Genomic DNA, 14,426 nt, shown 5'->3' with positions numbered 1-14,426 from the left:
CCCATATATCCCAAAGGCTGATAGACCCCCAACAAAGTAAGAACCAAGCCAACATACCAAGGCACATCATAATGAAAATCCTTAAAGACAGTGACAACAGAAATGCTTATAAAGCAGCTAGAGGGGAAAACAAGATAAATTACACACAGGGAACAGGAAGAGTTACTACTGACTTTTCATCGGAAACAATACAAGTCAGAAGACAATGGAAGACCATCCTTCTCTTTCAGGAAAAATAAATAAAACTGTCACCTTGGAATTCTATATCCACTGAAAATGTCATTTAAAAATAGGACCAAAATTGGTTTGCAACCAAAGAAATGCTTAGAGAATTTGTTTTCAAAAGACGTGAACAAGAAAAGCTTTAAAAGTGTCTTCAGGCAAAAAGACAATGTTACAGGATGCCAAGGTGTACCTACAAAAAGGAATAAAAAGCATCATAAGTGGTAAACATGGGTAATTATAAATCAATTTTTTCAGACTTTTACATTTCTTTAAGAGACAATTGAGAGTTAAAGCAAAATACAACTTGCTACAGGGCTTGAATCATATACAAAAGATGGAAAATGGTAACAGCACAAAGGGCAAGAAGGGGGAGATGAAAGTGTACCGGTTTAAGGTATTCTCGTTCACACAAAGGGATAGAATATTATTTAGAGACAACAATAAATAAGTGCATTGTATATCCTAGAGCAACCAGTAAAAATCAACAAGGTTTAGTTGGTAAGACAAAAGAGAGATAACAGGTTATACTTAAAAACATTTAATCCATAGCAAGTTCAGGGAAAAAAGGAAAATTTCTACGTGTTTTCAAGTACATGCAACTGGTATTTTTTAAGGAAAATTATTCTAATAGTCAAAGAGGATTTTCATATTAAAGCAGCCAAAAACAAATCTAGAGTTGTGTATCACCCCTTGAAATGTTATGTATTTTATTTTTACTTATTTATATTATGCAAAGTGCATGAGATAAATATTCAGTGAATGAATAAACTGTGCTTTTTATTTTTTAAAATGTTTACTTTTGAGAGAAAGAGACAGAGACAGAGACAGAGACAGAGAGAGAGAGAGAGAGAGAGAGAGAAAGAGAGAGAGAGGCAGAGCATGAGCAGGGAAGGGGCAGAGAGTGAGGGAGACACAGAATCCAAAGCAGGCTCCAGGCTCTGAGCTGTCAGCACAGAGCCCAACGTGGGGCTCGAACTCACAAACCATGAGATCAAGACCTGAGCTGAAGTGGAAGGCTTAACCAACTGACCCATCCAGGTGCCCCTACATTGTGCTTTTTGTATAGTATCTAAGAAACTATTATCTAACCCAATGTCTCAAGATATGCTCCTGTATTTCCTTCTAAGAGTTATATAGATTTAGCTTAAAAAAAAAAAAAAAAAAAAAAAAAAAAAAAAAAACTTTGGGTTAATTTTTGTACAGGTGTGAAGTAGGGGTCCCAATGTTTTTTTTTTTTCCATGGATATCCAGTTGTCCCAGCACAATGTGCTGCAAATACTATTCTTTCCTCCATTTGATCATCTTGGCACTTTGGTCAAAAATCAAGTGACTATAAATGTACGGGTTTATTTTTGGATTTTCAATTCTATTCCATCGGTCTCTATGTCTTTATGCCAGGACCACACCTCTGGGTGACTGCAACTTTGGAGTGCTTCAAAGTGAAAAGTGTGAATCCTCCCACTTTGATTTTCGTTTTCAGTATTGTTTGGTTATTCTGGGTGCCTTGTATTTCCATGCAATTTTAGGATCAGCTGACTGATTTCTGCAACAACACAAAGATTCAGCTGGGATTTTTTAATATGAATTGTATTTAATCTGTACATCAATTTGGGGGAACAATGCCATTTTACTGATATTAAGTCTTCCAATCTATAAACACTTCATGTCTTTTCTTTATTTAGATCTTCTTTAATTTAACGTTTTGTGACTTTCAGTGTACCAATCTTAACTTGGTTTTCATTGTTAAGATTTCACTCTTTTCGATGCTATTGTAAATATGGCTGTTTTCTTAATTTCATTTGCAGATTGTTCACTACTGTATACTATGTTTGACATGACCCAATCATCACTGGCAAATATTGAAATATAAATAAATATGAAATATTATTAATACCATAAGCCAGATAATCCAATTCTTCCAAATATGACTGCTGGAATTCCTGAGTCTTAATGAATATTTTTTTCCTCCCTCTTTTTCCCTGGAGCGGACAAATTCTTAAGAACCTTGTAATTATGTATAACTGGAATATTTCATGTTAATATTCACTTGTTATTTTCAGGAAAGGACAAGATTGCAGAAAGCATACCAGTATCTCCATGTAATTTTAATTAAAAGACATCTAAAACATTAGATGATACAATGGCATTATTATCTAGTCCACTGTGCTAAACATAATACATAATATTAATGATAATATCATCTATTTGGGTAATTCCAGTTTTATACAGAACAAAATATTCTACAAACACTAGTTCATTAACCGCTACAACATGGCAATGATTTGGTGGGCTCAGGATTAACATCTTCATCTTAGTTTTATAGCCAGGAAAAGTGTGTTATATAGAACAAAGTAAACAACTTCCTCAAGGTCATTCAGAAAATCAGAAGCTGGAGCTGATTCTAACAAAAGCCCCTTTCATTTGTCAAGAAGTCAGAGTGGTTTGCTTATATAAAATACGTTAACTATAGAAATGTACGTGAATCCACATTTTGTTTATGTGATCACGCTTTAAGTGTATTAGAGGTGCTATTAAAATCAAAATTACCTTATGAAACATTTTGTAAAAATTTTTAGTTGAAACAATGACTGTTAAAACTCTCTGAAAAAGCAATCCTCAATTAATGATCCTTGTGTACACTGAATTTTCATCTCATAGGTTTTTTTTCATGGCAGTGGCTAAATAAACCCTAATTATAACATTCCTATGTCTAATTGCAGTAACCAAAGGACATTTTTGTTAAATGGAATGTAGCAAATAAATGAAATTTTTGTTAAAGATTTGTGTATCACTAAAATTTCACATGTTGTAAAAAACCATATAAAGTTATAAAGAACAAACATCTTTCATCTGGGAAGTCAAACCACAGGCAAGAATAAGCTAAAATGGCTACAGGATACTTTAAATTTCCAAGTATCTGTAAATCAACAGGAATTCAGGACACAAACCTTGGAAAATGTCAAAAGTAAGAAATATTTCTCAACCATAGTCTCCCATTAGTTTTGAGAACTTGTGGATTTTCTACAATAATTGGAAAAGGTTAAAACAACTGCTCTACTTCAACAAAAAATAAAAGGAAGATTATGGCAATTATGGACCAGTATTGTTTACTGCAATAATTGCTAAGATTAGAGAACAAATTAATGAATACATTATTTTATAATCAACTAGATAAGTACATGTACTGGATCAACTGAAATAGCTAAGAAAAAACAAACTGTTCCAGAACAATCTGCATCAATCCTTCATCTATTGAGAATCCTATTACATGAATACATCAGGTTTCCAGAATACACCCAAGAATACAAAATAAATAAAAACTGGTTTCTGGGTCACCAAATCAGATGCCAAAAATCCACACATTTAAAACATCTTATGCACAGGGCAGTCCCTTAGGCTGTCACTCAGAATCTAATTGTTCTAATTTCAAACAATCCTAATCAAGATTTTTTCCCTGATTCTCCAGACCATAGCAATTGGACAGCAAATGAGAGACAAGGAAAGGGAAGAAAAGCAACAAAAGCCAAATAAGGGATTGAAGAAACTGTCTCTAGGGAATCTGACAATGCAGGAGAAGTTCTCTAAAGGTCCTAACATGAAAGGTGACCCAAAAGGAGCTCAAGCAGATCACCCAACAATGCTACTCAGAGTTAACATGCCCCACCCATAGGCTCAGCACTTTCAATCAGCATTTTATTTTAGCCTGCTAGTCTGTATTACAAGCACATATCTAATATTCATGGTCATGTATGGAAATACTTCAACAGAGAAGGTGGAAATCAAAACAACCATAGGGAAAATAAAGACTATAAAGAGAAGAGAAAATTTCAAAAACATTATTAAACTTTTCAGATATGATCAAAGTATTGCATCTATTAAACACGAACAGGAGGCTATAAAAAGGGAAAGAACAGAACAAGAACTCTTAAAAATTAACAAAATTAACAAAATGATAGGGGGAAAAACAGAGTTGGAGTATGAAGTTATAGAAGTTTCCCAGAAAGAAAGTAGAGCATAAAGTCAAAGAAAGGTAAAAGAAAAGAAATAGAGGGCCAGTCCAGGAGGTACAACATCCAAATAATAGGAATCCCAGAAAGGAAGGACAGAAAAAAATAAAGGATCATCATAAGGAAATTACTCTAGAAAACTCAGAACTGAAAGAAATCAGTTCTGGGTTTAAAAGGACCCACTGAGCACCCACCACAATGGAAGAAAATTGATCTCCACCCAAGTATATCATTGTGAAACTTCAAAACACTGGGGGAAAGAGAAATTCTTACAAACAGCAAAGAGAAATCCCAAGATCACATCAAAGAAATAGAAAGCAGATTGGCTTTTAACTTCTTAATACTGGAAGCAAGACAATGGCATAATATCTTCAAATTACTGGCAAAACTGATTTCCAACCAAGTATTCTCTAACCTATCCTTCTAAAAATGAAGTTAGAACAAAGAAATTTTTAGAGATATAAGATCTCAAAACATGCATCTCCCAGGCAGCCTGCTCTCAAAAGATACTGGAGGATGTACTCCACCAAAACAAGAAAGTAAAATAAGAAAGAAGGAAATGTGGGATGCAGGAAGCACGGGATCCAGCACAGGCAAGAAGCAAATGGTATCCATGAAACACAGTGAAAAAGATCCTGTGATCAGAGCTACACAACAATTAAAGGGTACAGTGATCCAGATTTCAGCAATGGGTCTCAAGAGACAGACACGCTGCAGAATGACACCACAAACCACCTCCCCCAAGCCCTTTAACCATCTTTTCCACCTCAACACAAAATGCCCAGGTGAGCCCAACCCGGACTCTTGTATGTACTTGGCTTGTTCCAACCACAAATTGATGGAGTTTCTACTCTATCCCCACCCCCACCCCCCCAACTCTCAACAGCACTTTGACACCTTCATCCACTAAGGACACTCCTTTCACCCTGCAATGGCTACTCTGGTCTACTCTAGAGAGCTGGGGTTGGTACAAGGAATGTAGAAACAGAAAATACAGAAGTGCTCGTCCCCTTTCCATATTTCTGCCAGGCATCTAACACATGACCCACACCAACAGCCCTGTTGTGACTAGAGTAAGCCCTATGCTCCCCCCAGGACTCATCCATGACCTTGCCCACTACCCTCCCCAGAAGGGCCTGTGTAGATTCCCAAGGATAATGAAGACCAGCCCTGACCTAGAAGCTCAGTTCAGCTTCTGTAATTATGGAAACCTGCAGTGGCAACACCGCACTTCTCTTACACAGCGAGGTGTATGTAACTCACTCAATTTTTCTTTCAAAACAACAAATCATTTTATACAAAATAACGACGTGGTGGTTAACCTGTAAAGAAGAGCAAGGAAACATTACGGGCTTATCTCTGAGGCTGGAGGACGGGTACATGGTGGTTTGTAAGATACCGATAATGTTTCCTTAATCTGGAAGCTGGGTACTTAGGTGTTCATTTAATACTATTCTTTAAACAGTAACACACATTTGATGTACTCTTCCTCACGTAGTACACACCTCACAATTAAAAAAAAATGAAAACAAAAATAGCCAAAAATATGGCTAAGGCATTAAGGAATGATTGGTGAATCAAGTGTTTTAATAAAGCAAGTTAATGCCTTATGAAAATGACTGGAAAGCCACAGCACGTGGATAAAGGTGCAATGATGTCTGCACCGGAGAGCTCCAACAAGTGCTAAACATCCTCTATCAAAAAGTAAAACACAAAATGTAGCTGGCCAAGGAACATAGGCCACTTAGTTATGCAACTAGTAATTGTCAAATTAAATCAGAACATTCAATTAATCTGGAAAGATGTCCATCTCAAAGAAACCATTTAGTGCTGTGCTGGGTACAGTCTCGGCAATTCAGAAAACTCGATTTTTCTAAAACAATTCCAGAGGCAGCATCATAACCAGGAGTTCAGTCACCAAGCTGACTGAAATGTATTTGTGTTATAATGTGATATGCCAACATCAGATGTTACAAAACAAAGGACAAAACACCTACAATTTAATTAATGTGGGATTCCCACAAATTCTTACCAATTAACCAATAAAAGTTGGCTCCAGATCAATGGTATCCACTCCCAAATTGATCTTCACCTGCCCCTATGGTCACTGGGTCCTCTCAGCTGCCATGCAGCAGGCTAAGAAAGGCCTTTCAGAAGCCCAAAAGAGAGATCTGGGTTGGGGACAACCACATCAGCATGCAAGTGAGAGCTGCAATCTTGGCTGGGCCTGAGATTATCCACAGAGAGCAAAAAGTCAACGAAGCTAAAGCCGACAAGTCAAATCCCAAGAAATTCCAATACTGAACGGGCAGAGAGATGAAGAAGCAGGTAAAAGACTGAGCCACCGTGTCAGTGACACCGGAAGAGAACAAAGTGAGAGGGAATCTTGATTCAAGAGAGGAAGTAGAAACAGCTATTAACAACAGCTGATAATTAGTAACAGTAATCAATAGTAAATAAACCTTCACTTCTCTCCACCATGTGCTCGGCAGCACGTGAAGCACCTGACATGGGTTATTTCACTTGAGCCGCCCAGCCTTGCTGCGAAACACCTACTACCATCGCCCCCGTGTAGAGTCTAGAGACCATGAGAGGTGTAGTCATAGGCGCCAATCTAGCAAGTTGGGAGAGGAGGAGGCCAAGACTAATACTCAGTACACCTAAGTTTTCAACTCCTGCAATATGTACCAAGAGATGTAAATTCAAACCATGATAACACATGCATATATAGTCTTTAGAGTGTAAAATATGCCTCATAAAAGGTGACATTTTCAAGGCAAGCGCCAAGGTTTTGTTTTTTTTTTTTTTTACCCCAAAACTTCACGCAGACAAGAAACTAGGATTAACTTCACAAATCAATTCAAAACAAGTTTCAAGAACAAAGGTTTAAAACTTCAAATTAAATGTAGGCCAATTTAGCCTGAGGGTTTTAAATGACCAACTTTCTAGGGCTGGTTTCTTTAAATCAATTATGATCGATAGAAGCCAGATGGCCGGACTGTCAAACTGGATAGAGCTGTCTGCATGATAAGGTCACCGCATCTGTCACCGGGAGACTCTGGGAAAAGTGTCACATCCAGAAACTCCCTAACCTCACAGCCCATGTATCTGAGAGAAGTCCATCAGGGATTAAGATGTGCAGTGAGGGGATTAGATGGGGTTACAGCGTCTGACGGTGTTTGTCTGTCAAATTATTGTTTGCATTTTTATTGTGGGAGTAAAGAGAGGAAACAAAATCAGAGCTCTCCACAGCCTAAGTGGCATCTAAGGGGTTTACCAAGGTATGTGATTTTATTCCTTCATCTTTAAACCTCTTTTTACCCCACCTTACTACCAACAATATAATCTTCACAGGTGCCATACGATGCCTGATATCAGCAAGGACAGCGCCGTAATTAAATGTTACTTCTGTGAGGATACATGTGGTACAGGTTGAGACAAGATCATATGTGGTATAATTTTGTAATTTGCAAAACCATCTCACTCCCGCTGCTTCAGAAACTCACTCTGGAACAGCAAGGACTGAAAAGCCACAGCACGTTCATAATAAAGGTGCAATGATGTCTGCAGCAGAGAGCTACAAAAGAGTGATAAACATCATCCATCAAAAAATAAAAAAATAAAACATAAAAAAGAGTAGGTATCTTGACATTCCTCGCGAACAATGTATTTATTCACACAAATCTACAGGCACCAGGCCCCTGCGTGTATTTGTTTCACAATTTCGGCACTGGAGATGCCTACGTTTGGGGCAAAAACATCTAAAAAAGACAGGAGTAGCCGTCGCGCTCATGGAGAGGAAATGTCCTTGTTGGGGCAGTGATCGGCGTCTCTGTCTTGAGTTAAAACTATAGATTCAAACAAAGCCTTAGGAATAAGCACTGTCTTGTCCATTAATAAACATTCCCATCTAGAAGGATTTTAACTCTTGTTTTTGCTGCCAACGTTTTTCACTGGGAAAATGACATGACCAACAGCAATTTAATCATTCTGTGCTGATAATGTATGGGGACAGAAACAGGAAAGCGGGGACTCAGATTATCCGGCTGCTTCACAGCCACAATTAAATCAGGTGATCTCTGAAAAGGAGTCTGGTCATGCACTACTAACCTAACTGTGGGAGGCAAAAGGATTTTTATCTTCTAGTCTGTAGAAGAAATTAGCCAAATTTAGCTTTAATTTGTATACCTTCACTACACTAAATGAATTAACCAATGGCCCATCCTTTATGCTTTCAGAACCTAACAAATGAAATGGACTTGAGCAGCAAAACATTCAAAATCTAGACATTCTTCATGAAACAGGCAAAGTCAACATGTGAAAATTCATTATTTTGAAGTTTATGAAGCATAAGCCAATGTATTACACTTGATCGGAATCCTCAGTTTTAAATTTTGACCTTCGCCATGCAACCTGTTCCAATCAACTCACTGACCAAGGCCAAATATTATTTTCCCTATATTTTAGTAGATACTAAAATATTACTAAATTATTACTAAATCTACTAAAATATTATTTTCCCTATATTTTAGTAGATACAGACAACATCCTTCTATAATGCCGATGACACAATGGTGACAGCGTGATACCCTGAGAAGCTAGAGAAACTTTAAAACGTATGTAACACATAGTATATAATTCATATATGGCTGTATACATACACAACTTGGGGTTGTGTATGGCGATGGATGGATGGCAATGACAGTCACAAGAGCTGATATATACAGCACATGGCTCCATACCAGACACTGTCCTCAGAGCTTCAGACATGCTAGCTTCTTCGCTCCTGCAGCAACTGTATGAGACGGGCAACACGTTATAGTCACTTCAGTGATGCAGGGGAAGGGCTGGCCCAGAGGTCTGTCATGCAGCTACAGACTCCATGGTGGAGCAGGGGTTCAAGACCGAGCCACGCACCACCCAGAGTTCAAGTCCCACGTCTTAACCATTATGTTAGATGGTCTCTCTCCCTTGGAAAAGTTTATCAGTAAGTTTATCTTACAATCAAGATCCTATTTTATATTACAGTGACAGGACATATGATCAACACGCTCTAATTATATACAAATTCACTCAGAATTCATGAACTGAAATTGTGACAAGCACAGGCAAACAGACCTATGACAGAGTAAGATGTGCGTTCGGGACAGAGGTGGCATGTCACCTCCTTGGCTTCCATGTTTTTAGAGCCTCCAAAGCAATGAGAAGAGCATGGGCAAAGGCACAGAGCCACGATGGCACGCAGCCTCCTGGGCAGACAAGTGGGGCAGGTGGAGCAGGGCAGTCAGTGGAGGAAACCGAGCTGACAGCGAAGCAGCCAAAATCAATGGATATGTTGGGCAAAGCACGACATCACCACCGTTTTTTAAAGAGTAATTTTGTCTACATTATGGAGAGCCTCAACACAGAGAAACCAGTGAGAACTGTTCCCTGCTCCAAGTGCGGGCCTGAACTACGGTTAACTAAAAACGAGAGGGAGGGCCCAACGAGAGAACAGTTCTGAGTCCTAGTGTGGGGTCTCCAGCAGGCTGTGGATGCTAAGGAAGGAGCAGAGATTGTGCTGAAGCTTCAAGCATTAGAGACGGACAGTGATGTCCCTCATTAACCAAGACAGGGAATGCCCTGGAGTAGCAGCACTTTACAAAGACACAAGGGTTTTCAACGCCTTTATTACAAAATTAAAATGTGGGAAAGCTCCTTGTTCCCATCCCAAGAGTTCTTAAATACAGAGAGCAGAGCAAGCCCGTCACTTACAGATATGCTTTACGAATGGGTGGAAGGTACGCTCTGTGGGCAGAGGTCTGCCCTCTAACAGGCAGGGTGGTGGTTCTCAGACACTCCCAGCACCACAGTTAGGAAGGCGGCATCAACAGTGAGAATTAACAGGTTAATTCCTACGCTTACTTCCCAGAGAGGAATAGCATTTAAGCAGCCCAGGAGGGAATGAACTATTCCCAAAGACACTCTTGAATCAGTCCCCATGTTTTCATCTTAAGAAGGCAAGTTTTCCCAGCCCACGGACCCTTCGGATGTTTCCCCAAATGTCCTACTATGATTCGCTCTTTTTCCACAAATGCATTTGAGTGACAGCAGGTAGCAGGTTCCCACAGGAGAGAAAGGCGCTAAACGTGAACGCCTTGAAGACAGGCCTGCAACGCAAAGTTTGGTTGCAGGTAGAGAGACAGACCTGAAACCATGGGACCACAGAGTGGAGAAGTCCCCATGTCACTTCTCGCACACGATAAACGTTCACCAAGTAAAGTGTAAGTGGTAATCTCTGAATTATGCAGCACAATTAGTGAAGGAGGCAATTCAAATAGGTGACAAATGTTTGCTTGTATCATTTTAAAAATTAGGTTAAAGTTTTAGTAACTTTGATGATTGCCCCAATATAGTCCCTGATTTCTTTAATAAAATATATAAAACATAACCCTTTTTCAAAAATTTGTAATTTCTAACACTAATTTTCTTACTATAACATAATGTTATGATACCCTCAGAAGTTATTACTGACTCAGAGCTCTTTACCACCCTCCCCAAATGCCCCTGGACCAGTCTAGTCCCTTCTTCTCTTCCAGGTATGATGCCCCGCTCATTTCTCAGTGCTCCTACCACTACTCACCCCCACCTCCGAATTCCTATCTTCAATCTTGATTATAACAACATATAAGAAAACTCATGAAAACTGTGTATAAAGTAAAAAAAAAAAAAAAAAAATACTGATTCAAGGTTAAAAAGCATAAAAGTCTTCCCTATGCAATAAAAAAAGGACTTAAGCTATTTTAGTTTCTTGGAACGTATCTGGCTTCTAAATAAATGGGATCAAAGTTTACTTGAACCTAAGTTTTCAAAACTCACCTAGATATAACACAAACCTGGCCTCCCTCACGGAGAAGTCTCTACCAGAACTTGCTCTTTTGCTGGTTGTGGCTGTAACAACTGGCTGAAACGTGAAACAACTTATGAGCTGCTTGCATTGATGTTTCCAATTCAAACTCAAAGACTGGACGAAGGATTTGTAATTTCCAATTCAAACTGGAAGACCGGACCAAGGATCTGTAATGGAGCTTTGAGGCCAACTCAGTCTGTTCACCCCATGCAGAGACAAATTCAGACTGATCTACTATAGCAAATCCAATGTTCCGTAGGTCACAGAGGCTATGTCATAAGCAAGACAGGATGATCAAACGCAGTATTGGTGCGCTAACACAAGAATGATTCTTTTAACCTTGCAAGAGAGAAATTGAAGCTGAAAAGCCCTAGCATTGCAAAAGCCCTGACTCATGAAGATAGGATTCATAAAATTCCTTCTGTAATTCTCCTTTTCTTTAGTGAGCTAAATAATAGTCCAAGAAAATCAAATTTCTTAATTATCACTATTTTATCAGCATGGGTACTTCCTTATAAATACATATAAGTTAGAAATAAAAGAAACAATACTCTGTAGTGAGAACAGCACACTACACAGAAAGTAACACTTTTAATTCTTTTTTGAGAATATATAACCATCATTAAAATTTGATTGATACGATAACTCAGTGGACTGAGTTCTGGTCTTAAAGGTTCAAAACTCACGTGGAGGAGGCACGTGGATTGTTCAATCACTTAAGCACCTGACTCTCCATTTCAGCTCAGGTCAAGATCTCATGGTTCGTGAGCTCAAGCCCCACGTCAGGCTCTGTGCCGACAGTGAGGAGCCTGCTTGGGATTCTCTCTCCCTCTCTCTGCCCCTCCCCTGCTCGCATGTGTGCTTTCTTTCTCTCTCTCTCAAAAATTAATAAACGTTAAAAAAAACTCAGGTAGAGTTTTAGTTCTCAAGGAATGGCAAAGATGGATAAATAGATGACAGGTAGGCAGGTAGGTAGGCAGGTAGGTAGGCAGGCAGGTAGGTAGGCAGGTAGGTAGGCAGGTAGGTAGGCAGGGAAGGAGACAGACACATCAAAAAAGTCTTAGAATACAGTAAACGCATCAACTACGTACTGACTATCAAATTCCCATATTTTCTCAGTTCACCTTAAATATAAAAATTTTAGCCATTAGTCAACTAAAGATCAAATGAAGTTCTGTGTTCAATCAAGAATAGCAAGATAAACAGCTGCATCTTTCTGTCTGCCATCGTTGTCAACGAGCAGGGACTCTGTTGCGTAATTACAGTCTTAATAGGATGTCAAGATGTTATGTAACAAACAGAACGTCAGTCAACCAGAAAGCAACAGGGCACTTGTTCAATGTGAACTGATGCAATGCGGGATCGAGCACACGGGGCCGAAGAGGAGGGGCCACGCTGGTGAAGGACTACTCACTGCTCCGCCTGCTGTCCACGCATCCCTCTGGTAAGGTCATCCCATCTCACAGACCTATCTGTCACGCTTTTTAATTAGAGACATTACTCTTTAACTCACAAACCTGCCCCCACACACCACCACCAATTTTAGCAGAGGACAAAGTTTTAGAGGAATGGGAAAGACTTCTGGGAACACTCGGGATTTCAAAAGTGGTTAGTATTGTTTTTCTCATGTTTTAGGTCCCTAAAAGGAATGTATTAGAAGAAATTTAAGCTTTGGCCTGCCAAATGTCCAAATCACATCTGGCTTTGCAAATGAAACGAACACCTTGCGCAGTATCCAGAAAGCAACACGAAGTCAGTATAACCTGAACAAAAGGTAATGCTTTCCATATGGATAGGATGTTAAACGCCCATGTTTCCACAAGAGCACCTTGTATTCACTGCATCAACTAAACGGGGCCGTCAATAAGATACTTTTATCTATGCTAATTACTATTTCTAATTCTTAAATTTAAATTCTGTTCGAGAGCAAGGATCCTTAAATGGCTACTTTATACTTTGATTACATAATTGTTGGCAGATGAGAAGAAGTTATCTGGCTTGCACACAGCATTGGATTTATTGCTCTGATTCATTTAAAAAGCCATAACACTCATGTTACATTCAGTGGCACAAAGACACAGTATCTCAAGTTCTACCTCAGCTAAGAACGTGTGTACGGCCTTAATTAGCAGCTACAAAAAGACTTCAGGAGAGATATAGCTGTGTGTTTATTTCCTTTTCTAAGTAAATCTCATCAGGCAAAATTAGGTAATTCTATAAAAGTTAAGACTGCTATCACAATGGTTTATGAATGGGGAGAAAAGAAATGCTTTAATCTTTAATCCATTCTACAGGCAATTCCGCAACATATTTCCATGACATCTACCCTAAAATGCAGCAACAGGTGCCCTGTTCAAAGCTCTTAACCAGTGGCTCTTACCCTCGGCGGCATACTGAAATCATTTGGGAACTTCACAAAACACTGATGCCTGGGTTCTACCTCCACAGACTGCGATTCAATTGGCTGGAGGAGGCAGTGTGAGTATTGGTGGCGTGAAAAGTTCCCCCAGTGATTCCAACGCCCAGAGGGAACTGCCACTGTAAGCTTAAGACAGCTCCTCAGAAACTCTAGCCTGCTAAGTCACCAAACCGGATCTACTTGTCATACTCCATAAGGAGGCACCACAATACCCGCAATACGAAGCCACACTGACCTCTCCAGCTGCAGCCTCACTGTACGTTGTCAGCACGGGAGACCTCTGAATGGAAGCCAAAGTGAGCCCCTTAACCACCAGGGAGGCTTGGACATCCCACTCACATAAGGCTACACACTCCCATCAAATACTCAGACTTCCACCAGGCAATCCAAACAAGATCCTGGTCCTTTTTTCCCTGTCATTTATCAAGTGGGCGTCAAGTGAGGGTCAGAGCAAAGGTGTGGGGAATGTGATCAGTGTGTTGATAGCTATTTCACCATTGCATTGTGGGGCCCCAGTTTGTATGCTACATGGGCATAAATGCCAAACAGAAGCAAATTTGCCCGTGGGCCTGGTAGACAGGGAGAATGTACTCCTCTCTTATCTTCCAGGGTTCTATGAATGCTTTAAGAAACGAGACAGAACACACTTCATCAAGGCCTAAAGGAAGCCTTGGGAGAACCTAGGAGATTGCCCACATGTTGAATTAGGACCCCCTGCAATATCCTATAAAGAAGGGGGGTGGGGGCTGAGAGACCACCCGATTCAGGGATGTGGGCTCAGGCAGTGGTTTCCAGTCACCAGACATTTCAAGCACTTGAGCGTCTGGGCACGTGGTGCTTTGGTGTGTTCACACTGAAGTCTATCCCTGACAGAAAGTTACACGGA

The 14,426-nt window shown here is 39.7% G+C and overlaps 1 long non-coding RNA gene across 1 annotated transcript; it reads left to right on the top strand.

Annotated features, from left to right (window-relative positions):
* The first annotated feature begins 12,158 nt into the window (after window positions 1-12,158).
* On the top strand, window positions 12,159-13,948 carry LOC122234741. The gene is made up of 3 exons (XR_006212669.1): window positions 12,159-12,565; window positions 12,757-12,895; window positions 13,416-13,948. It is a non-coding gene; the product is annotated as an uncharacterized LOC122234741 (long non-coding RNA).
* The last annotated feature ends 478 nt before the right edge of the window (window positions 13,949-14,426 follow it).

The sequence above is a fragment of the Panthera tigris genome, chromosome E3, assembly GCF_018350195.1.
Source record: "Panthera tigris isolate Pti1 chromosome E3, P.tigris_Pti1_mat1.1, whole genome shotgun sequence".
Classification (NCBI taxonomy): Eukaryota; Metazoa; Chordata; class Mammalia; order Carnivora; family Felidae; genus Panthera; species Panthera tigris.
This window is presented reverse-complemented; position numbering and strand designations above follow the sequence as displayed.